Below are 23,644 nucleotides of genomic sequence, written 5' to 3' on the forward strand. Positions count from 1 at the left end.
TCTCCAGGATCAATGCCTTGCCTATACTTGCCTTTTTATATTATTATTCATTATTATTATTATTTATTATTATTCTGGAAAATCTCCTAAAGTATAGTGTAAGCGGAAAGACACCCCTGGGGTCAGATCCTCAGTGGTATTTAGAAACCTAACTCCTATTAATTTCAATGAGAGTTAGATGCACAAATACCTTTGGAGGATCTGAACCCAAGTCCTTCAGCTGCAAACTAGGGAATGACCTCCACCCAGAAATCCCTTACTTTACTGACTATTTGAAGACCAAGAACTCAATGAGTTTTGATTATCTTTGCATTTGATTTTCTTAGATATTTTCTTAGATGTTTTGATCTTTTAAAAGCTCAAATGATACTGTCCTCAGGCAGGTCCACTGACAGCAGTTCCAGGCCCCAGAACAGTCAATGGGCCCCCATGCACGCACAAGCCATGTCTGCGCAGATGCAGTCCTCCTGACATTTGGGTGGTGCTGCTCCTACACTGCTGGTGCCCAGCGAGCTCTTCCATCACAACCAGGGCTTCCATATGCTGCTCGGTAGGGTTGCCAACTGTCTAATCGCGCAAACCCAAAGACTCTTGCCCCTCCCCTGTCCTGTCCCTTTTCTGAGGCCCCACCCCTGCTCTCTCCATCCCCCCTCTCTCTGTCACTCACTCTCCCCCACCCTCACTCACTTTCACCAGACTGAGGCAGAAGGTTGGGGTGCGGAAGGGAGTACAGGGTGCAGGCTCTGGGAGGGAGTTTGGGGCAGGAGGGGGGTGAGGGGTGTGGGCTCTGGGAGGGAGTTTGGGAGTTGGTTGCAGGCTCTAGCTTGGGCGGGGTGTGTGTGTGCAGGAGTTGCCATTGTTGTCAGGGATGGCTGTACCACCTCACAAGGCAGCTGCATGAGGGGAACCCATGCCAAATTTTAAGCAGCTGAGCCCTGTAGCCCTCTCTTTCCTTTCTCAGACCTCTTCTTGTATATTTAGACTGGCCTCCTCCCTGTCTCGCTGCTTGCTCTTTAATGGTACACTCATTTCCAGCTCTGTTCTCCCTGAATGACCACTGTCCTATCTCCCAGCAGACCTGATTCCTAGTTACATCACCCTTATGCTCTCTCATTCCCTCCAGCTGAGGAGGCAAGCTACACCTGCCACAGATGAGGCTGAATCCCCAATCCCCTTAAAGGGACAGCTCACCTTGTGACACCTGTGTTCTAGGAAATTTGTTCCATGAGACAATGTTAGAGACCCAAATGATGTAGACACATTCTTTCTTTGAGTAATGGACCTCTATGGAAACTCCTAGCCCAATTGCATTGCCATGAGTATTACTTAGGGGAACTTGGTCTTTCACTGTGCAGGACAGTTTTTGGTCATCATCTTTAGATCCTGAATGAGAGGGCAGACTGTTTCTAGATTTGTTTTTGTTGTTTATAGTTGTAGCCATTATAAGGAATTTAACTTAGCCATTATGTTCATAAAGGGATACCAGTCCCTTCCAGTTCTTCTTGGAATTCTCTGCTAACAAGGAACTGGTAGTGCTACTGAAATGCCCAGATTTGTTTCAAATAACATGATCCATGGCACAGTAAAACAGTCACAGAAACACATTGCTGTCCTGATGATATATTGTATAGAGGACTATGACAATGTTAATGTCCTGGAGATGACTGTTTCATTGTGGAATATGTGGAGTGTAGATCCAGACTTCCAGGCAAACCAGATTCCCACTCCAGCAACAGCCATATGCGAGATCACTATCCCTTCCTCTTGATGAATTTCAAAATGGCGCTGTATAGTAGACATCTCAGTACTTATTATAAAAAATTGTCAGGTAGAAGCAGCCCAAGTGGTATCTTCCATCATGAGTAGATGCTTAACTGTGAGAATCCCTAAATTCACTATTTTCTGGGGTTCTGAATATGAAGGTTCCTCTGTAGTAAGGCTGGCATCAAAGTTCCTACATTTAAACACTTGTCTGTTAAACTTGCTGATTAATCCAATAGTGGTCTATGATCCTCATTAAACTGCTCCTCAGTAGGATGTGGCAGCAGAGGAGCAGAAACTTCATTCTGACCAGTACCACTTGCCAATATCTGCTGCTCCACAGTCCTGACTGTCATGGGCATCGCTTTCTCTGGCTCTTTTTTACTTTTTTACAATACTGCCACGATCAGCCATTGGCAGCTCTGTTGTCCAATCTACTGTGGACTTTTCCTTTTTCTGGATTCTTTTTCACCACATTCAGCACTGTCACAATCGGGGAATTGGCAACTCCGTAACCCTGTCTGTCATGGCTCTTTTCTTGGTTACACATTCTGATGCCACATGAAACTGCTCAAAATGGTATATCCATTTTGGCCGCACTGATTTATCAGCAGTTACAGCATCTGCAGTTGTTATAGGAGACATTAGTTCGTTGTCCTTATTCTGCTTCAGACTCAATGTATGCTGCTTCTGTCCTTTAAGGTAGTTTGATCTGTCTCTCTGTCCCTGTAGAGCTGCCCCCCCCACTTTTCTGTTTCTAGAGCTCTGTGCTGCAGCTCTCCATGGGCTCTCTCTAGGGCTTCGTGTTGCAGAGTTTATTTTTCTGTGTTCTCCCTCTTTTTGCCCTTGTCATCTCTTCTCTAGGCTGGAGCTCTTCCTGCTCTCACAGCCCTTCTTCAAGCCTTCTCTGCTCTCTCTCTGTTCAGCCCCAGCTTGCTCTGGGCCTGCTCCAGTACTGGCAAGTGAGTAACTCAGACTCTTCCCTCTCCCTGCAGAAGAGTTACACTGACCTTTTTCTTCCTTTTCTTTTTTTTCTTTCTGCACTCTCTCTCTGGAGATGGATCTGGCACAGCTAATGTGAGCCCAGAGATACAGGACTGCAAGCCCTTTAGCAGAAAATGATCTCCTATCCAGAGGTCCCTCAATTTATTAACTTTTTTACAACATGCTGGTCCTCTATGATAACAAGGGGACCATAAAACCTATGAGTAAAAGATATCTCCCTACTGTGCACCAGTACTTTCACCAGTGGAATCAACAGTGGGAGCACTAGCACAGGCAGAGTACAGACATTTTGTCTAAATCCTGCTCTGAGCACAAAAGCTTTTAAAATGAAATGGAACTCCTTTGTTTACAGATGGGCTTGCAGTATCTACTCAGCATTGCTACGCCCACTGGGCCTGCAAAATGCTGTATTATCTGAAGAACACGCTCTGGGATCTGAAAGGGCAGTGCTTACTCTGATAAGAAAAGACCTGACTTTTTTGGAGAGGGAGGGCTGGCTAACAAAAGGCCCAGTGCTATGAGATGCAGAGAACCTCCTGTGAAGGGCAGATTCCCCTCAGTTCCCACTGTAGTCATGAGGAGATAAGGATGCCCGGCACCTAATGGAATTAGGCCCTCAACTTATATTGATTTTTAAAATTATAGAACGTTTAGGGCTGGTAGAGAAAAGAATTAAACTAAAGACCATCCTCTTTCTGGAACAGAAATGGGAAATATGTAACAATAAGTTTTTCAGGGCCTGTTGGGGCTGGATTAATTATATTCATTGGCATAATTTATTGAATGTAAGTCATGATTAAGGCTGTGAGTCTGTCATGGAGGTCACGGAAGTCACAGATTCCATGACTTTCTGGGACCTCCATGACTTCTGCAGCCTGCTGGTGCTGCTAACTCCAGGACCACCCAGCACCTTGGGAAGCCCTGGGCCAGCCACACTGGCTACTGCTCTGGCAGCCCCAGGCAGTTGGTCCCTGGCACTGCCCTGGAGCAGCGGTCCAGGACCGGTGGCAGTGGGACCCCAGACCGCCCCCTGCCAGGACCAATGGGACACCATGCCATCCCCTGCCTAGACCAGCAGTGACGGGGCTGTGGGGCCCCAGGCCACCTCCCACCCGGACTGGCAGTTGCAGGTCCACAGGCCAGCCCTCCACCCCCCAGCAGCAGCAGAGCCCCGGGCCAACCCCACTCCAGCGGTAGCCGGGGGGAGGTGCCTGCGCTGCCCCCTTCCCCTCCCCACCAGCAGTCTTCAGGAGCGATCCCCTCCCAGCAGGTAAGATTTAGTCATGGGTATTTTTAGTAAAAGTCATGGACAGGTCATGGGGCCATGACTTTTTGTTTATTGCCCCTGATCTGTCCATAACTTCTACTAAAAATACCCATGACTAAATCTTAGTCTTAGTCATGATTTATGAATATATATGAAAACATTGTGGTAATTTGTCCTCATGAAATTAAAGCCAGAGACTACAGCAACTGTATAATTCATACTGGTAATACAGAACCAATTAAAATAATTAAATACTGCACTCTTTTCTGGATCTGCAGTTACTTTTGTTTTTTGTTTTGTTTTTTGGCAATTGATTTTCTTTTGTTTTCTAAACGCTACTTGGGCCTATTACTGAGCAAGAAAGATGCCCTTTAAGCAAAGAAGGGAAAGTTGAGCTTAAAATCAGAATCAAAATCAATTTAGCTCACACATACTAGTTTTTCCAACGTATTGGACTTCTGGAAATCATGCATGTTTTCCCTTGCATGTTTCATATTTAAAGGAACCTTGTGAAAAGGCAGAGCTTCCACTTGTTCATACACCTCTACCTCGATATAACACTGTCTGTCTTCGGGGTGTGAGTGGAGCATCCATTCAAGTGTCCTCCTAACAAATAATCACTGCTAAAAAGGCCTATGGGGCAGGGTGGGGTGGAGGTTGGAAATGGAGCCATAGGATCTGCACTTTTGTGACCACAAATGCCTGTAGATGGGTAAATTCCACCCTTCCCTAATTCCTCAGATTTTGTGCTGGGAGGACTGAATTATACCAGTAATGTTTCAGACGGGACTGAACCAAGACCACAGACCTAAATACTCCAAATTTTGAGGAAGATCAGATTTAGATTCAGACCCTATTTGTATTACCAAAGCCCCAAGTATGAATTCTCCCTCTCTTTTGTTTTGGCCCTGAGCTTTGAGGCTTGGGCTCATCTGTCCCTAATAATAATTGCCCCTTGTTAACTTGAATCTGAGATGTTTTCCCCACAACTCTTTGTTCAGACATAGAGCATTTTGTTAGTGTGCACTGACTGGACTGGTGGCATTGATTTTAAAAAGAACAACAGAACAAGGGAACTTGGGGAGAAAATATATGTCTAGAGAATTACATGGACTTTACAAACACTTGTATTGTAAGAGATAAAAAACAGGTAAAGCCAAATTTGGACTGTTAATCTTGGCACCACTGGTTAGTTTTATGACTTGTAAGTAGCCTGGAGGACACACAGCAGTTACATGTATTTATTCAGCACACAAAATTTGAAACATGTCACACTCCAATGAAATTTTATACTGTATTCCACTCATACTGACTGGGAACTGAGTGCTGCATACCCACAGGGACATCACTTGAAGAAGGTCATTGACAATGTACAACTCAAGAGGAGCTGCCACAGTGTCAACGAGAGAGTCTCTTATACATTAAAGGCTGCATGTCAGGCATCACTTGACTAATCAAGTGTATCAGTTTGAACAATTTTAGTACCAGGTACCCAGGCAGTTGAGCATGTCCTCTGAAATAATAGATAGCATTCTAATTCTTAACTCAGTTTAAAAAAAAAACAAAAAACTCCTTTGTAAATTTCTCCATGTAGATTCATTGTTTTTTCCCTTACAGTAGGAAATGCTGCAACTATACATGGAAACCTGGTAGAGAGAATGGATCAGCTACGAGGGATGAGGGCAGGCATGAGGGCTCTGTAGAAGCTGTAGTTTTATAGGCAGCTTGTGCCTCCACTTTCTTTACAGCTGTACAGTGGAGACTTGCAAACTGCTGTCCTAGAACTCAAAGGCAGCTGAGGATGCTATACAATCCCAGCAGCTCCTGAGAGAGGATGAGGCAGTGGAATGTTTGTCACTGTTGTAATAACCTTACTCCCAGATTTGGACCTTAGCGTCCAAAATATGGGGGTTAGCATGAAAACCTCCAAGCTTAGTTACCAGCTTGGACCTGGTACCTGCTGCCACCACCCAAAAAATTAGAGTGTTTTGGGGCACTCTGGTTCCTCTGAAAAACCTTCCCTGGGGACCCCAAGACCCAAATCCCTTGAGTCTCACAACAAAGGGAAATAATCCTTTTTCCCTTCCCCCCTCCAGATGCTCCTGGAGAGATACACAGACATAAGCTCTGTGAAACTACACAGAGTGACTCCCCCTCTCTGTTTCCAGTCCTGGAAGCAAAAAGTACTTTCCTATTCCCCCAGAGGGAATGCAAAGTCAGGCTAGCAATCCAACACACAAATCTCCCCTTGATTTCTTCCTCCCACCAATTCCCTGGTGAGTACAGACTCAATTTCCCTGAAGTAAAGAAAAACTCCAACAGGTCTTAAAAGAAAGCTTTATATAAAAAGAAAGAAAAATACATACAAATGTTCTCTCTGTATTAGATGATACAACACAGGGTCAATTGCTTAAAAGAATATTGAATAAACAGCCTTATTCAAAAAGAATACAAATCAAAGCACTCCAGCACTTATATTCATGCAAATACCAAAGAAAAGAAACCACAGAACTTACTATCTGATCTTTTTGTCCTTACACTTAGAAACAGAAGACTAGAAGGTAGAAAGTACTTCTCCAAAGCTCAGAGAAAGCAGGCAGACGGAAAAACAAAGACAAAAGACCTCAGACACAAAATTCCCTCCACCCAAAGTTGAAAAAATCCGGTTTCCTGATTGGTCCTCTGGTCAGGTGCTTCAGGTGAAAGAGACATTAACCCTTAGCTATCTGTTTATGACAACTGTAGCCATAGAGTCCCTGCACCCTTTCTTTTTTTTGCCACAGCGTGTGGCATTTTGGGATGGTGGCAAGGGAGTGAGTGGGTGGCTTGCTGGTGGGAATTGAACTGTGGATGTAGGTGAGAGAGCAGATGGATGGAAGAGCCAGTACACAGTTAAACAGTTACATAGGAGGTATAAAGCGAAAGCTAAGGGAGAACAAGGGATCTCTGACAATACGGATGGCTCAAAGGACTATGTTAGCTATCCTCCTCCTTTCCACCCCAATCCCCACTTTAATAACCACTTCTGTCCCAGTGATGCCCTGCTACCACGGTGGTCTCACAGAGCCATAGGCAGCCAGCTGTATATCTATTCTAGGGCAAGGCTGGCCCCATCTGGCCTCTGGGCAGCATAAAGATGACTTAATGCTGGCCCCTCTGGTGGTGCTTTGGTTGCAGGTTGAATGAGCCACAGGATCCTTGCTTTCCCAAGGGAAGAGTCTGTAGAAGGAGTCTTGCAGTGCTCAGACTTAAGTGTTCATGATGAGGCATGCCCTGAAGTGATGGACTTCCTTCCAGTCACTCATAAAAGCCATCTGGCTCATAGCTTCTGACCCTGAGCCTTGCAGCTGATCTCTTCCGTATTTAAATCCTCTGTTGTGCAACACTGATACAAATGCATGTGCAGTCTCAGGGCCAAGAGAAGGCTGCATGCTGTGTTTTCTCAGTGGTTTCTCTTAGAGCCACCATGTAATGGCTACAGGAAATGAAACAGACAGTTCCCAGGAGCCTCTTCTAAGCAAGCCAGGCTGCATTCTGAACTTGGAGTCGCCTTTATTTGCTGCTTTATTGTTTGATCATTAAGAGACATTCAGCAGCTTCACAAGTCTTTGTTTACACTTAGCAGCAGAGATGGTTGAAAGGTTCAGGATTCAAGCATGAGGATGAATCTGGCATAGGGTAGGGGTTCATGAGATTTCTGCTGTCTGATCTGCATCCATGTGATGGAGTAGGGACTGTCTGTGTGGGGGATGGGAGAGCAGGGGGTGACTTTAGGTGAGGGGCATGCGCTCAGCCTGTAACCTGAGCTAGGCAGGGGGGAGGGGTCTCAGCACCTTTGCCCGGGAAGCTGGACAAAGGAAGGGACCGGCTGGAGGGAGTTGGGTGAGTTCAGTTTTGGTTTGGGGCTGCGTGGTTGGAATTCAGGGAATCCCAAGCTGGGGACTGAGCTCCCTGAACCCCAGAAGGACTTGATTGAGGGGTCCTGGTTGTGCGTACACGCTCCGCTGTGTCCTTCATTCCTGTTGTCCAATAAACCTTCTGTTTTACTGGTTGGCTGAGAGTCACTGTGAGTCCCAGGAAGAGGGGTGCGGGGCTGGACTCCCCCACAATCCGTCACAATCCAGACTGGAAAATAGTTTCCTTCTGTTTTAAATGGAACCTGGAACACATATTGATGGGCATGTTCAAAGGTGGAAGCTGAGCGTTCACACTCCACGAAATTCATCTCGCTATGTTTTTGAGACTGTGAGAACATGAGTATGATGCATCATTAGTATTGTTTCTAAAAGCTATGCCTACCTTACCGCCTGTTTGCATTATTTTTTGTAGCTGGACTTGGTATGTTTAATTATTCACTGAAATAAGGGAATTATATTATTATTAACCACAGCAAAGCATACTGCCAGCACATGTTGAACAACTGACCCTAGCCTCTCCTCTTAGTGCACCTCTGTCCCAAACTGCACACATCCTCCCCAGTCTCTCCTTGGCACTCCTATTGAAATGCGATGACCAATCATGCTGAATCTCACAAAACTTGCTTAGTGTCAATAAGATGTAAATGTGCATTGAACAGGGACTAGTGCTCAAAGTTTGTATACTAATGATAGACAGAGTGGACAGTAAGTTGACTGGCAGCTTCCATTTCATTGGCTAAAGATCCAGTTCTATTCTAGGTTTTCAGTGGTACTGAAGCTTTTTATTTAACAGATGACACCTGCTGCACCTTCTGTGTACAATATAGTAACATTCCATTGGACTGGTTCTTTGACACTGTATAAGGTTTTATGAAACATTGGGTGGCCAGCTGCTCCTCCTTCTCTGCTGTCACCAAACCATGGTGCAATACTTCGCTCTGATACTTCCTGTACTATATATACTGTGGCATGAGTGTATCATCACTACACAGAATGTCTCAAAAAATCCTTGACTGCTTTTGGGTCTAGGGCTGCTATTCTACATACTCAGTCATATGCATCTCAGATTAGTATGGCCCTTGTCATTTTTTCGATGCACATTTTGTGGAAGGTATCATTTTCCCCTTTAAGAGAGAGAAATTGGCATTGTTGTGACTTGCCTTTTCTAAGTTACCATTTGGATGCCTCTGTATATCCCCTTGTTACCTTGATTACTTCTTGTATTGTCTTGACTGGTTCTCAGGGTCTGTACCTGATCTGTTTATACAATAGGAGGCATTTATTAGAGGTCTTCATTACCTTACTCCTCCTGTGTGCTCTGTATCCTGGTCATACTTGAGTCTTATACTGAACTCTGTGTTCTCAGTTGTTTACCCTTGGTTTTGAAAATCTGCGCAAGTGTATTTTTAATATGAGGCACTCAGATTCAACCCGCAATGGGGTAGGGATCTACTTCACAAACTACCATCACAATAGGGAGACCAAGAACTGAATGGGTCACTGAGACTAAACAGCTCTCTCTGATGGTCCCTTCAGAACCTAGGCTGGAGCCTGCTATTTGATAGCAGTGCAGCAGAAGCTTGCAATTCTTACATCTGCAGTCTGATTGCAAAGCTTCCAGTGTTTTTGTTCTGCCTTTGCTTGCAATCTCCAAGGGCTCAATCATGAACTTTGCAGGGTAAGGAGAAACCATAGGGTTGCCGGTACCTCTCCCACACACATGGGCAGAGAGTGGGCAGGCAGGGGTGGAGAAAGGACAGAGCCAAGACTCCACCCTTTCAACTCACTGACTAGCTTAACTGAATGGTTACAGAGGGGGAAACTGGGACCCTGCCCTGTTTATGGGGCAGTGTAACAAGCTAGCCTTCTCCCCAGCTCACATAGGATCGACTGCCACACACAGTCTTTTCCCAGGCAATTTTATTTTCCTAATATAGACTAAATGAACAAAATCAGTTTCTCAGCTGACTCTGGGCTACCATTCCCAGGGGATTCTCCCTCTTTTCTCAGTCTTCTCTGCTTCAGGGCTTCCTGCAGGAATGTTCTATGCTCTGCTTACTGAGCACTGCTACCCAAGGCTTTCTTCTTGGGGGCTCTTTTTCCCCACCACCTTGCCTCCTCAGAGAGTCTGGCAACCTCTGCTGGGGAATTCCTGCTGCACCTGCTTCTTGCAGCTCCTTGGCTCTGACTCTCTTGTCTCCCTGGATTGGCTACCCCTATTTTGCCACACCGTTCTGGCTTCAAAGTAGGCTTCTTTTGAGTGCCTCACACACTAAGCCAGTCTGGAAACTTACCCAGTTCTGGGGTCTGATGGAAAAGGCCTTCAAAAATGTCTCCAGAACCACTCAGTCCATAATTTTCTCTGTGGAACTAGTCTCTGGGCATAACCACTAGGCAGCCAGGTCCACTACCCATGTTCATGCCCTCCACAGGAATGACTCAGCCCAAAAATAGTGCTGGTATGCCTCCAGAGTCAGTCCCAATCTGTCTAAGACAGCAGCCTTCACCACAGGATAGGAGCGCCGGCTTATTGCTCAGCGCTTGGTAGGCTACCAGCCCCGCACCTGTCAAACCATGCTATGTGGGATGCCCCCGTGAATTCTTCCCAATCCACTGCACTGGGCACTAACTAGAAGGTACATAGGGTGGCCTCTGCATCTTCTCCCGACCTCAGCTTTGCCAGTCCAGGGATCAGCCAGCTCAAGCTACCCTAGGGTTTTTGACTGGAATACCCAGTCGAAAAGGGATCTGGCAGGCAGCTCCAGTCAGCACTGCCAACCAGGCCATTAAAAGTCCAGTCGGCAGTGCTGTGGAGGTAAGGCTAGTCCCTACCTGTCCTGACTCCATGCTGTACTACTGACGGAGAGCCGCCAGAGGTAAGCCCATGCCCCAACCCTGAGCCCCAACCCTCTGCCCCAGCTCTGAGCCCTCCAAACCCAGATACCCCTCCTGGACCCCAAACCCCTCATCCCCAGCCCAACCCCAGAGCTTGTACCCCCAGATGGAGCCCTCACCCCACCTGCACCCCACATCCCTGCCCCAGCCCAGAGCCCCCTCCCACACCCTAAACTCCTCTGCCTCATCCCCAGCCTGGAGTCCACTCTGCACCCCAAACCCCTTATCCCCACCCCACCCCAGAGCCAACACCCCCAGATGGAGCCCTCACTCCACCTGCATCCCAACTCCCTTCCCCAGCCTGGAGCCCCCTTCCACACCCTGAACTTCTCTGCCTCACCTTCAGCCTGGAGCCCCCTCTGTACCCCAAAGCCCTCATCCCCGCCCCACCCCAGAGCCAGCATCCCCAGATGGAGCCCTCACCCCACCTGCATCCCAACTCCCTTCCCCAGCCTGGAGCCTCCTCCCACACCCTGAACCCCTCATTTCTGGCCCCACCCCAGAGCCCACCCCCCCAGTTAGAGCTCTCACATCCCCCACATCCCAATCCCCACCCCAGCCCAGTGAAAGTGAGTGAGGGTGTGGGAGAGTGAGCCACCGAGGGAAGGGAAATGTAGTGAGTGGCAGGCAGGGTCTTGGGGAAGGGGGCTTGGCCTCGGGGAAGGGGCAGGGCTAGGGTGTTCAGTTTTGTGCGATTAGACAGTTGGCAACCCTAAGCTATCCTCTCTAATACCAACCAAATTCCCCAGAGTATCTTGGGCCAGCCACTGCTGTAACCATTCTTGTTGCTAAAAATGAGCCTCTTGCCACCGCTGTTGAATGGCAGATGTGCCTCTTGCTGTTTCTGGAGGCTCTCCATTAACTGAAGGAACCTGGGCTTGGGCTGGGGCCGTTTCTGTTTCTGCTGCCACTGTGCCCTTACCAACAATTTATCACCTCCTCCACCTTGCCTGGTCACCCAAAATGGGTGGGGTATTAGTCAGTGTGCAGAGGCTTCAATCTCCCCTCAGTTCCAGAGACCAATTGTCTGCCCACAGTTTCCATCACATTTAACAAGCTGGTCTTCTCCCCAGCTCACAGAGACCCCACTGCCACACCTGGAGTCTTGCCTCCCGTCCAGGGGATTCTGCAAGCTGGCCTATTGCTCCTGATTCTTTCAGCTCCCTGATTTTCACTCACTAGGCCCAGATGCACTCTTTTAAACTTAACTGGGGTCAGCTGAACAGTGCAGGAAAGATAGCAATTTGCCCTAAGAAGCATTGCCTTTGATTTCCCCCAACATTAAATGTTTGCTTATTCATTGATCTCAATTATTTCTGGTATAACAATCTTGATTGGCCATTCCAAACATTTACTGCTCACTGAGTGGAACAATATTTCCTGTCTCTGGACTGAATTTATCTCAAACTCCATTTATGGCCTCTGGTTCTCTTCTCTATCCAGTGCCACAGGCAGTAATGGTCCTGTAAGTGGCAACTATCTTCATAATATTGGAGTGTGGTAGTAAAACATTTTTTCTCTTTATAAAAATGCTCCTGTGAAGTTCTCCAGATCCATGGAGGAAATACCTACCCAACCATGTACAGATACAGCCACATTTGCAAAGATACCACTGATTTTGTGTGCCTCCGTTTTCTAATACTCAATTTGAGACACACATTAGCCCTTGTTTTTAGAGATGCCTGAGCACCCATTGACTTCCGCTGTAGTTTTGGGTGGTCAGCATCTCTGAAAATTAGGCACAAAGGATCTCTAACTGAGGCACTCAAAATCCAGGGCCACTTCTGAAAATTGTGGTCCTTCTTGAACCTGATGTTCAGAGATCCTAAGTGCCTGCAGTTTTCAGTGACTTCCACTGAGTCTATGGGCATTCAGCATCTCTGAATATCTAGCCCAAGGTATTTCAAATTTGGCACTTAATGTCTGATCCCTTTTGAATATGCTGGTTATACTGGTTTCATCTACTGATCTAGTGTCAGTGACAAAGGACCCCGCCTCCTATTTCTCATCCCCCTCCCCTTCCAAGAAAGCAAATCCTTCAGGTGATTAGAGTCAGAAACTCGAGACTCCTGGGTTCTGTTCCTGACACTTCCACTGGTTCATTGTGTGGCCTGTGGTAAGTCTCATAATTTCTGTCTCACTTTCTTGTTCTGAAAAATTGGGACCTCACTTCTGAAACACTTTGAGAACCTCCTGTGAAAGGTGCTAAGACAAGAGAAGTCATTCTTCCACTCTACTCTGTGCTGGTTAGGCCTCAACTGGAGTATTGTGTCCAGTTCTGGGCACCGCATTTCAAGAAAGATGTGGAGAAATTGGAGAGGGTCCAGAGACGAGCAACAAGAATGATCAAAGGTCTTGAGAACATGACCTCTGAAGGAAGGTTGAAAGAATTGGGTTTGTTTAGTTTGGAAAAGAGAAGACTGAGGGGGGACATGATAGCAGTTTTCAGGTATCTAAAAGGGTGTCATAAGGAGGAGGGAGAAAACTTGTTTACCTTAGCCTCTAAAGATAGAACAAGAAGCAATGGGTTTAAACTGCAGCAAGGGAGGTTTAGGTTGGACATTAGGAAAAAGTTCCTGTCAGGGTGGTTAAACACTGGAATAAATTGCCTAGGGAGGTTGTGGAATCTCCATCTCTGGAGATATTTAAGAGTAGGTTAGATAAATGTCTATCAGGGACAGTATTTGGTCCTGCCATGAGGTCCCTTTCAGTCCTAGAATCTATGAATCTATAAGTACAAAGCATCATTATCATTATCATTAAAATGAAGCCAGTTGCATAATTATACAAGTGATGGTTATATCATCCCTATGCTGCCTGTTGGGAAAACGGTGAAGGCCAGTTTTATATTCAGATGCAGGAGAGTGTTTTTAAATATTTGCTCTTGCACATACAACCAACCATGGATTTTTTAAGCCATGCCATACAGTTATGCGCTTGTACATATATACAGTCATTATCTTTGGCACAAGGGCCCAGCATTTGTCCTGATACCGGCTGAAGTTCACTCATAACATAGTGACTTTTTTCTCTCATTTTTCCATTTGCAAACCTTTATTTAATGACACTGTGTGGGTTTAATCTCCTAGAGACAGTCTTCCAAGCTTTGTATTGCTGTCAAGGAGATGAAGATGCAGTAAAGTGTATTGCCTGATTTGCACTCCTGTGCTGAGGAAATGATTTTTTTTAATACTTTGAGAAAACTCAGCTATAGTCTCTGACCAGGGCAGAGGAAATATGCATTCTTGGCTACTATCCCAGAAGCTGAATAAGTTGTAAATGATAGTGACAGTTGCTAGTTCAGAAAATTTGATCCCACTGGGTTTATTTCACTCAAAAATGTTATCATTAAGAGCCTCCTTGTAGCTTAATGGAAGCATTAGCACTCTGAACTGGCACTGGCTAAGTGTTCTGTTCTACAAGACTGGTTACGTTTTCCACAGGAAATTGTTTTATAAATCATCATGGAAGCTTTAACTTATTTTAAAGCCTGAGGTTGATACACAGCATAGCAATTTGAAACGGGTCTTGAGAAAAACATGATATTAGCAACACGCCAGAGCTGCCAAAACCAGACAGGGAAACAATAGAGAGGATAAAAAGAATATATCCTGATGGGAGATGTACCATCTCTGGACCTTCATCTTCTGCCTTAATCCATTGGAAGCAGAACAGTCTACACTTTGGTCCCAATCCTGTGTGAGGTTGAGGGCTCTCATCTTCCACTGAAGCCACCTCACAAGAGGCACTTAGCTTCTCACAGGATCTGTCCCACAATGCAGATTTTTCAGATCTTAAGATGTAAGACTAAAGCTGGTCAGGGACCTGGGGGAACAGGAGGGCTATTGCAGAAAAATTTGAAAAAATGGGGGGAGAAACATTATTGTCTTTAAAAAAAACCCTAAAACTCTACAATTAAAAACTTTTTTTTTTTTGAGACAAACGTGATTTCTCCCTGGAAACCAGATGCTTTCTGTGCAAAATTTAGTTTACTCAAAAACCCTGTTTTCCATCAAAAACAGTTGTGATGGAAAAGTTTTGACCAGCCCTAACAAAAATGCTTTCCCAAGCAATAGATGGGTTTTCTTTGTTCATGGAAGCTGCAGGTTCTGGGCACTTAGATTTGAAAGTGCTAAAGGGGATTGGGATTAGGGGAGTTACTAGGCACGCTAGCCCTGGAGTTTTAACTGAAACTGATTTAGCATCCCTTTTTTCAAAACCAATCATTTGGAAGCTCTTTGACAAATGCAATCTGTATTTTACAGTCTCCAGGCTAACGGTCCAGACTGGGGTGCACCATCTCTGCCTGTGCCATAGATTTAGATTTTTAAGGCCAGAAGAGACCATTTTGATCATCTAGTCAGAGCTGCTGCACAACACCCATAGGGCTTCCTTGGATTAATTCCTGCTTCAAATCCAATAGCTGTGATTGAGCTAGAACAGATCTTTTAGGAAAACATCCAATCTTGATTTTAAAAATTCTAGAATCCGCTATAGCCCTCGATAAATTGTCCCAGTGGTTCATTACCCTAACTGTTAAAAATCTGTTCTTTACTTCTAGTCTGAATTTGTTTAGCTTCAGCGGCACCAAGTCAAATGCCTTACCAGAGGCATCTAGACAGACACGGTGGATGAGGTACCATTTATTGGACCAACTTCTGTCAACATTGTTACCTTTATCAACCAAGTTTGTAATCTTATCAAATATGATATCAAGCTAGTTTGACGTGATCTATTTTCCATAAACCCATGTTGATTGGCGTTCATTATATTACCCTCCTTTCATTCTTTATTAATTAAGTCCCATATCAGCCATTCAATTCTTTTACTTGGAATCGATGTAGTCCCATAGATCTATAGTAATTCAAGTCACCTTGGTTACCCTTTTAAGCTATTTGTCACAACATTAAATTTCTTCCAATCCTCTGGAGCTTCCCCAGTTATAAAAGTTATTAAAAATCAGCATTAGTGGTCCAGGTTCTCCTGAGCCAGCTCTTTTAAAAACTCTTGGATGCAAGTTAACTGGACCTGCTGATTTGAAAATGTCTAACTTCAGTAGTTACTGTCTAGCATTTCCTTAGCTATTGTTGGAGTGGAAAATATTTAATCTTCCATTGATATGAATATATCATCTGGTTTTTTCCCAAATATTCTAGTCAGAATAGAAATATTTATTGAACATTTCTGCATTACAGTTGTCAGTTCTACTAGTTCCAGCTAGTAATGGACCAATACCATTGTTAGGGTTCCTTTTTTCCAGATACATTGAAAAATTTCTTATGACTGTCCTTAATTCTGTTGGCAATAGATTCTCCTTGTGTCCTTTTTGCATATCTTATTGGTTTTCTGCAGTTTCTAGCTTATCGTTCATATTCATTGCTATCAACTTCCTCTTTTTTTCATTTGTTATATTGTTTTTAATTTTTATTTTTGCTTTCACTACCTCTAAGCCAGCCTGTTTTTTTTAATTTATTTATTATGGCCTTCTTTCTCAATTCTGGAATTGTGGCTTTTTGAGTATCTAGTGAAATGTTCCTAAACAGCTCTCAATTATCATTCATATTTTTCTGTTTAAATTCTTTCTCCCATTTGATTTGGCTCATAATTATTTTCAGCTTTGTGAAATTTTGCCCTTTTAAAGCGACCAACAGTACGCGTAAATTAAAATGTCATACAGACAATGACTTGTTTATACTGATCTATGAACTGAAATGTAAGTACAATATTTATATAGCAATTGATTTATTTTATAATTATATGGTGTCATAAACAGATAGCTAAGGGTTAATGTCTCTTTCACCTGAAGCACCTGACCAGAGGACCAATCAGGAAACCGGATTTTTTCAACTTTGGGTGGAGGGAATTGTGTGTCTGAGCTTTTGTTTTCCGTCTGCCTGCTTTCTCTGAGCTTTGGAGAAGTAGTTTCTATTTTCTAGTCTTCTGTTTCCAAGTGTAAGGACAAAGAAATCAGATAGTAAGTTATATGGTTTCTTTTCTTTGGTATTTGCATGAATATAAGTGCTGGAGTGCTTTGATTTGTATTCTTTTTGAATAAGGCTGTTTATTCAATATTCTTTTAAGCAATTGACCCTGTGTTGTATCATCTTAATACGGAGAGAACATTTGTACTTATTTTTCTTTCTTTTTATATAAAGCTTTCTTTTAAGACCTGTTGGAGTTTTTCTTTACTTCAGGGAAATTGAGTCCGTACTCACCAGGGAATTGGTGGGAGGAAGGAATCGGGGAGATCTGTGTGTTGGATTGCTAGCCTGATTTTTGCATTCCCTCTGGGGGAATAGAAAAGTACTTTTTGTTTCCAGGATTGGGAACAGAGAGGGAGATTCACTCTGTTTGGATTCACAGAGCTTGTGTCTGTGTATCTCTCCAGGAGCACCTGGAGGGGGGAAGGGAAAAAGGATTATTTCCCTTTGTGTGAGACTCAAGGGATTTGGGTCTTGGGGTCCCCAGGGAAGGTTTTTCAGGGGGACCAGAGTGCCCCAAAACACTCTAATTTTTTGGGTGGTGGCAGCAGGTACCAGGTCCAAGCTGGTAACTAAGCTTGGAGGTTTTCATGCTAACCCCCAGATTTTGGACGCTAAGGTCCAAATCTGGGACTAAGGTTATTACATGGTGTAGCAGCGGTGGGATATAGACAGAATCCAGAAGCCAGTAGGAATATAATATTTTTCTTTTCTCTGCTAAGGGCTTTTTAGTAGAGAGAGAGCAGTTGGTTTTAAAAGGGAACCAGAGAGAATTTTTTTTTCTGCTCTCTCTGGCAGTTTGTGGCTTGCATGTTAAGGGTCTTTTGTCATGCAATAGCCCTCCCATTAGGAGGCAAGTACCAGCACTTATAGGCATGCAAATAAAGTGGTTTTTCTGGTTTCCCTTCATTGAACATTAGCTAGAGAGAGAAAAGGAAAAAAGCACTGTTGTTAGGCAGACTTCAGGAGGCAACAGAGCCTGCAGTTCAGAAGATAAACACCGGAGGGCACCCCAACACAAGAAAACAGGAACCATGACTTCTAAGGCAAAAATTGAGGCCGAAGAGCAATTCAAAGAAGCTGAACACAGGCGACAGATGGAAATGAAAGAAAGAGAAGAACAAATCAAACAGGCAGCACACAAAAGAAAACTAGAAGAAGAAGAGTTCGCCCACCGAAGGAAACAAGAAGAAGAAGAGTTGGCCCACCGCCGAGAAATGGAAAAACACCAAAAAGAAATGGAAAAACAACAAAAAGAGAATGAAGAGAAGGAAAAACAGAGAAAACATGAACTGGAGTTGGCAAAAGCTGGGCTGCATGTGCCAGCCAACCCTAACAACCCGGCGCCCATTATTGCTCCACAGCACAGGAAATTTCCCACCTACAAGGCAGGTGATGACACCGAGGCCTTCTTGGAAAATTTTGAAAGAGCCTGTCTTGGGTACAGCATTCCCGAAGACCAGTACATGGTAGAATTGAGGTCACAGCTCAGTGGACCTTTAGCAGAGGTGGCAGCTGAAATGCCTAAGCAGCAAATGAATGACTATAAACTTTTTCAAACCAGGGCCAGATACAGAATGGGGATAACCCCAGATCATGCCCGTCGGCGCTTCAGAACCCAAAAGTGGAAACCCGAGGTGTCATTTCCCAAACACGCCTACTACATTGCAAAAAACTATGAGGCCTGGATAACAGGAAATAACATTCAAACCTTGGAAGAACTAAACCTCCTCATACAAATGGAACAGTTCTTGGATGGTGTTCCTGAAGACATCACACGGTACATACAAGATGGAAATCCCAAAGATATCGCTGAGGCGGGGGAGATTGGAGCCAAATGGATGGAACTGGCAGAAAGCAAGAAAGCTACTGTCAAGGGGAACGATTACCCCAGGGGGCACACGGACCATAAACCCTACAACCGAGGACAGCCAAAGACCCCACATACCACCCAAGTAAAGCCACAGATACCCTACCCTTCAACCTCACCAGTCTCCAGTAACTCACCTCGGCCCAATGACCCATCAGATGGAAGATGCTTTAAGTGTAATGAACTGGGACATATCAAGGCCAACTGTCCCAAGAACACCATGCGAGTGCAATTCATTACACCACCATCACACCAAAGATCCCCAGGCCCGGATGCCTCTCAAATACCCTTGGAGCGAAGGGAAAATTTGAGAGTGGGCGGAAAGAAGGTTACTGCGTGGAGAGACACGGGGGCACAAGTGTCAGCTATCCACCAATCCTTCGTTGACCCCAAATTCATCAACCCAAAGGCCAAAGTTACAATTTACCCTTTCATGTCACAAGCTGTAGACTTGCCTACAGCTCAACTGCCTGTCCAGTACAAAGGCTGGTCAGGAATGTGGACTTTTGCAGTCTATGACAATTATCCTATCCCCATGCTACTGGGGGAAGACTTGGCCAACCAGGTGAGGCGGGCCAAGAGAGTGGGAATGGTTACACGTAGCCAAACCAGGCAAGCTTCCAGACCCATTCCTGTTCCTGAACCGTCCACAGAGGCCCCGTCTGTGTTACCAGAGACCCAGACAGAGGTAGTGGACCCGGATTCCATGCCAACCACTGAAACAGCCACAGCACCTCCAGTCCCAGGCCCGGAACTGGAACAGCAACCAGCACCAGCAAGTGCAACCACATCTTCAAACTCAACGCCAGAGGGCGCCAGCGAGCCAGAACTGGCAAAAGCAAAAGACAGCCATACCCAAAAGGCTCAGCCAGAGCCTGAAATACCCTCAGGTGCACCAGCGGAGAGCGGTACACCAGCAACGGAAACAACCCCATCACCTACATCGCTTCCAGAGGGACCAAGCCCAAGTCCACAGTCTGAGGAAGAACTGGTGACCCCAGCCTCAAGGGAACAGTTCCAGACTGAGCAGGAAGCGGATGACAGCCTTCAGAAAGCTTGGGCGGCGGCACGGAGCACCCCACCGCCTCTCAGCTCTTCTAATCGATCCCGGTTTGTTATAGACCAAGGACTTTTATACAAGGAAATTCTTTCTGGTGGACACCGGGAAGAATGGCAGCCGCAAAAACAGTTGGTGGTTCCAACTAAGTACCGGGGGAAGCTCTTAAGCTTAGCCCATGATCATCCCAGTGGCCATGCTGGGGTGAACAGAACCAAGGACCGGTTGGGGAAGTCCTTCCACTGGGAGGGGATGGGCAAGGACGTTGCCAAGTATGTCCGGTCTTGTGAGGTATGCCAAAGAGTGGGTAAGCCTCAAGACCAGGTCAAGGCCCCTCTCCAGCCACTCCCCATAATTGAGGTCCCATTTCAGCGAGTAGCTGTGGATATTCTGGGTCCTTTCCCAAAAAAGACGCCCAGAGGAAAGCAGTACGTACTGACTTTAGTAGACTTTGCTACCCGATGGCCGGAAGCAGTAGCTCTAGGCAACACCAGGGCTAACACTGTGTGCCTGGCCCTAACAGACATCTTTGCCAGGGTAGGTTGGCCCTCTGACATCCTTACAGATTCAGGGTCTAATTTCCTGGCAGGGACCATGGAAAAACTGTGGGAAACTCATGGGGTGAATCACTTGGTTGCCACCCCGTACCACCATCAAACCAATGGCCTGGTGGAAAGGTTCAATGGAACTTTGGGGGCCATGATACGAAAATTCATCAACGAATTCTCCAATAATTGGGACCTAGTGTTGCAGCAGTTGCTGTTTGCCTACAGGGCTGTACCACATCCCAGTTTAGGGTTTTCACCATTTGAACTTGTGTATGGTCACGAGGTTAAGGGGCCATTACAGTTGGTGAAGCAGCAATGGGAGGGGTTTACGCCTTCTCCAGGAACTAACATTCTGGACTTTGTAAGCAACCTACAAAGCACCCTCCGACACTCTTTAGCCCTTGCTAGAGAGAATCTAAAGGATGCTCAGGAAGAGCAAAAGGCCTGGTATGACAGACATGCCAGAGATCGGTCCTTCCAGGTAGGAGACCAGGTTATGGTCTTGAAGGCGCAACAGGGCCATAAGATGGAAGCATCATGGGAAGGGCCCTTCACGGTCCAAGAGTGCCTGGGAGCTGTAAACTACCTCATAGCATTTCCCAATTCCTCACTAAAGCCTAAAGTGTACCATGTTAATTCTCTCAAGCCTTTCTATTCCAGAGACTTACAGGTTTGTCAGTTTACAGTCCAGGGAGAGGATGCTGAGTGGCCTGACGGTGTCTACTACGACGGGAAAAAAGACGGTGGCGTGGAAGAGGTCAACCTCTCAACCACCCTGGAACGTCTGCAGCGGCAACAAATCAAGGAGCTGTGCACTAGCTTCGCCCCATTGTTCTCAGCCACCCCAGGACGGACTGAACGGGCATACCACTCCATTGATACAGGTAATGCTCACCCAATCAGAACCCCACCCTACCGAGTGTCTCCTCATGCCCAAGCTGCTATAGAACGGGAGATCCAGAACATGCTACAGATGGGTATAATCCGCTCATCTACCAGTGCATGGGCATCTCCAGTGGTTCTGGTACCCAAACCAGATGGGGAAATACGCTTTTGCGTGGACTACCGTAAGCTAAATGCTGTAACTCGTCCGGACAACTATCCAATGCCACGTACCGATAAGCTATTGGAAAAGTTGGGACGTGCACAGTTCATCTCTACAATAGACTTAACCAAGGGGTACTGGCAAGTACCGCTAGATGAACCTGCCAAGGAGAGGTCAGCATTCGTCACCCATGCAGGGGTGTATGAATTCAATGTCCTTCCTTTCGGCCTTCGAAATGCACCCGCCACCTTCCAGAGGCTGGTAGATGGTCTACTAGCTGGACTGGGAGAATTTGCAGTTGCCTACCTCAATGATGTGGCCATTTTTTCAGACTCCTGGCCCGAACACCTACTACACCTGGAAAAGTCTTTGAGCGCATCAGGCAGGCAGGACTAACTGTTAAGGCCAAAAAGTGTCAAATAGGCCAAAACAGAGTGACTTACCTGGGGCACCAGGTGGGTCGAGAAACCATAAACCCCCTACAGGCCAAGGTGGATGCTATCCAAAAGTGGCCTGTCCCAAAGTCAAAGAAGCAGGTCCAATCCTTCTTAGGCTTGGCCGGATACTACAGGCGATTTGTACCACACTACAGCCAAATCGCTGCCCCATTGACCGACCTGACCAAAAAGACCCAGCCAAATGCCGTTAAGTGAACTGATGAGTGTCAAAAGGCCTTTACCCAACTTAAGGCAACGCTCATGTCTGACCCTGTGCTCAGGGCCCCGGACTTTGACAAGCCATTCCTAGTAACCACAGATGCATCTAAGCGTGGTATAGGAGCGGTGCTCATGCAGGAAGCAACAGATCACAACTTCCATCCTGTCGTGTTTCTCAGCAAGAAACTGTCTGACAGGGAAAGTCACTGGTCAGTCAGTGAAAAGGAATGCTATGCCATTGTGTACGCCCTGGAAAAGCTACGCCCATATGTTTGGGGACGGCGGTTCCAACTACAAACTGACCATGCTGCACTAAAGTGGCTTCATACTGCCAAGGGGAACAACAAGAAACTTCTTCGTTGGAGTTTAGCTCTCCAAGATTTTGATTTTGAAATTCAACACATCACAGGAGCTTCTAACAAAGTAGCTGATGCACTCTCCCGTGAGAGTTTCCCAGAATTCAGTAGTTAAAAAGTGTTCTTAAAATGTAGAAGTCTGTTAGTTATATACTTAGGAGTATATGTAAAGGTCTATGTGTTGTATTAATCTGTTTATTTTCAAGTTCTAGAAGGAAATCGCCGCCAGTGAGCTTCCCCACTGTCTGCAATTTGGGGGGCGTGTCATAAACAGATAGCTAAGGGTTAATGTCTCTTTCACCTGAAGCACCTGACCAGAGGACCAATCAGGAAACCGGATTTTTTCAACTTTGGGTGGAGGGAATTGTGTGTCTGAGCTTTTGTTTTCCGTCTGCCTGCTTTCTCTGAGCTTTGGAGAAGTAGTTTCTATTTTCTAGTCTTCTGTTTCCAAGTGTAAGGACAAAGAGATCAGATAGTAAGTTATATGGTTTCTTTTCTTTGGTATTTGCATGAATATAAGTGCTGGAGTGCTTTGATTTGTATTCTTTTTGAATAAGGCTGTTTATTCAATATTCTTTTAAGCAATTGACCCTGTGTTGTATCATCTTAATACGGAGAGAACATTTGTACTTATTTTTCTTTCTTTTTATATAAAGCTTTCTTTTAAGACCTGTTGGAGTTTTTCTTTACTTCAGGGAAATTGAGTCTGTACTCACCAGGGAATTGGTGGGAGGAAGGAATCGGGGAGATCTGTGTGTTGGATTGCTAGCCTGATTTTTGCATTCCCTCTGGGGGAATAGAAAAGTACTTTTTGTTTCCAGGATTGGGAACAGAGAGGGAGATTCACTCTGTTTGGATTCACAGAGCTTGTGTCTGTGTATCTCTCCAGGAGCACCTGGAGGGGGGAAGGGAAAAAGGATTATTTCCCTTTGTTGTGAGACTCAAGGGATTTGGGTCTTGGGGTCCCCAGGGAAGGTTTTTCAGGGGGACCAGAGTGCCCCAAAACACTCTAATTTTTTGGGTGGTGGCAGCAGGTACCAGGTCCAAGCTGGTAACTAAGCTTGGAGGTTTTCATGCTAACCCCCAGATTTTGGACGCTAAGGTCCAAATCTGGGACTAAGGTTATTACATATGGTAAACATGAGAAAGTAGGCAATTTTTCAGTAATAGTGTGTGGTGACGCTTTTGTATTTTTATGTCTATTTTTTTGTAAGCAAGTAGCTTTTAAGTGAGGTGAAAATGAGACAAATCAGACTTCTGAGAGGGCTACAGTAGTCTGGAAAGAT

The 23,644-nt window shown here is 45.5% G+C and overlaps 1 protein-coding gene across 1 annotated transcript in view; it reads left to right on the forward strand.

Annotated features, from left to right (window-relative positions):
- The window catches only part of CIB2 (calcium and integrin binding family member 2), a 122,660-nt gene that overhangs the window by 93,308 nt on the left and 5,708 nt on the right, over positions 1 to 23,644 (forward strand). The window lies entirely within an intron of this gene.

This window comes from Gopherus flavomarginatus, chromosome 9 (genome assembly GCF_025201925.1).
Source record: "Gopherus flavomarginatus isolate rGopFla2 chromosome 9, rGopFla2.mat.asm, whole genome shotgun sequence".
Classification (NCBI taxonomy): domain Eukaryota; kingdom Metazoa; phylum Chordata; order Testudines; family Testudinidae; genus Gopherus; species Gopherus flavomarginatus.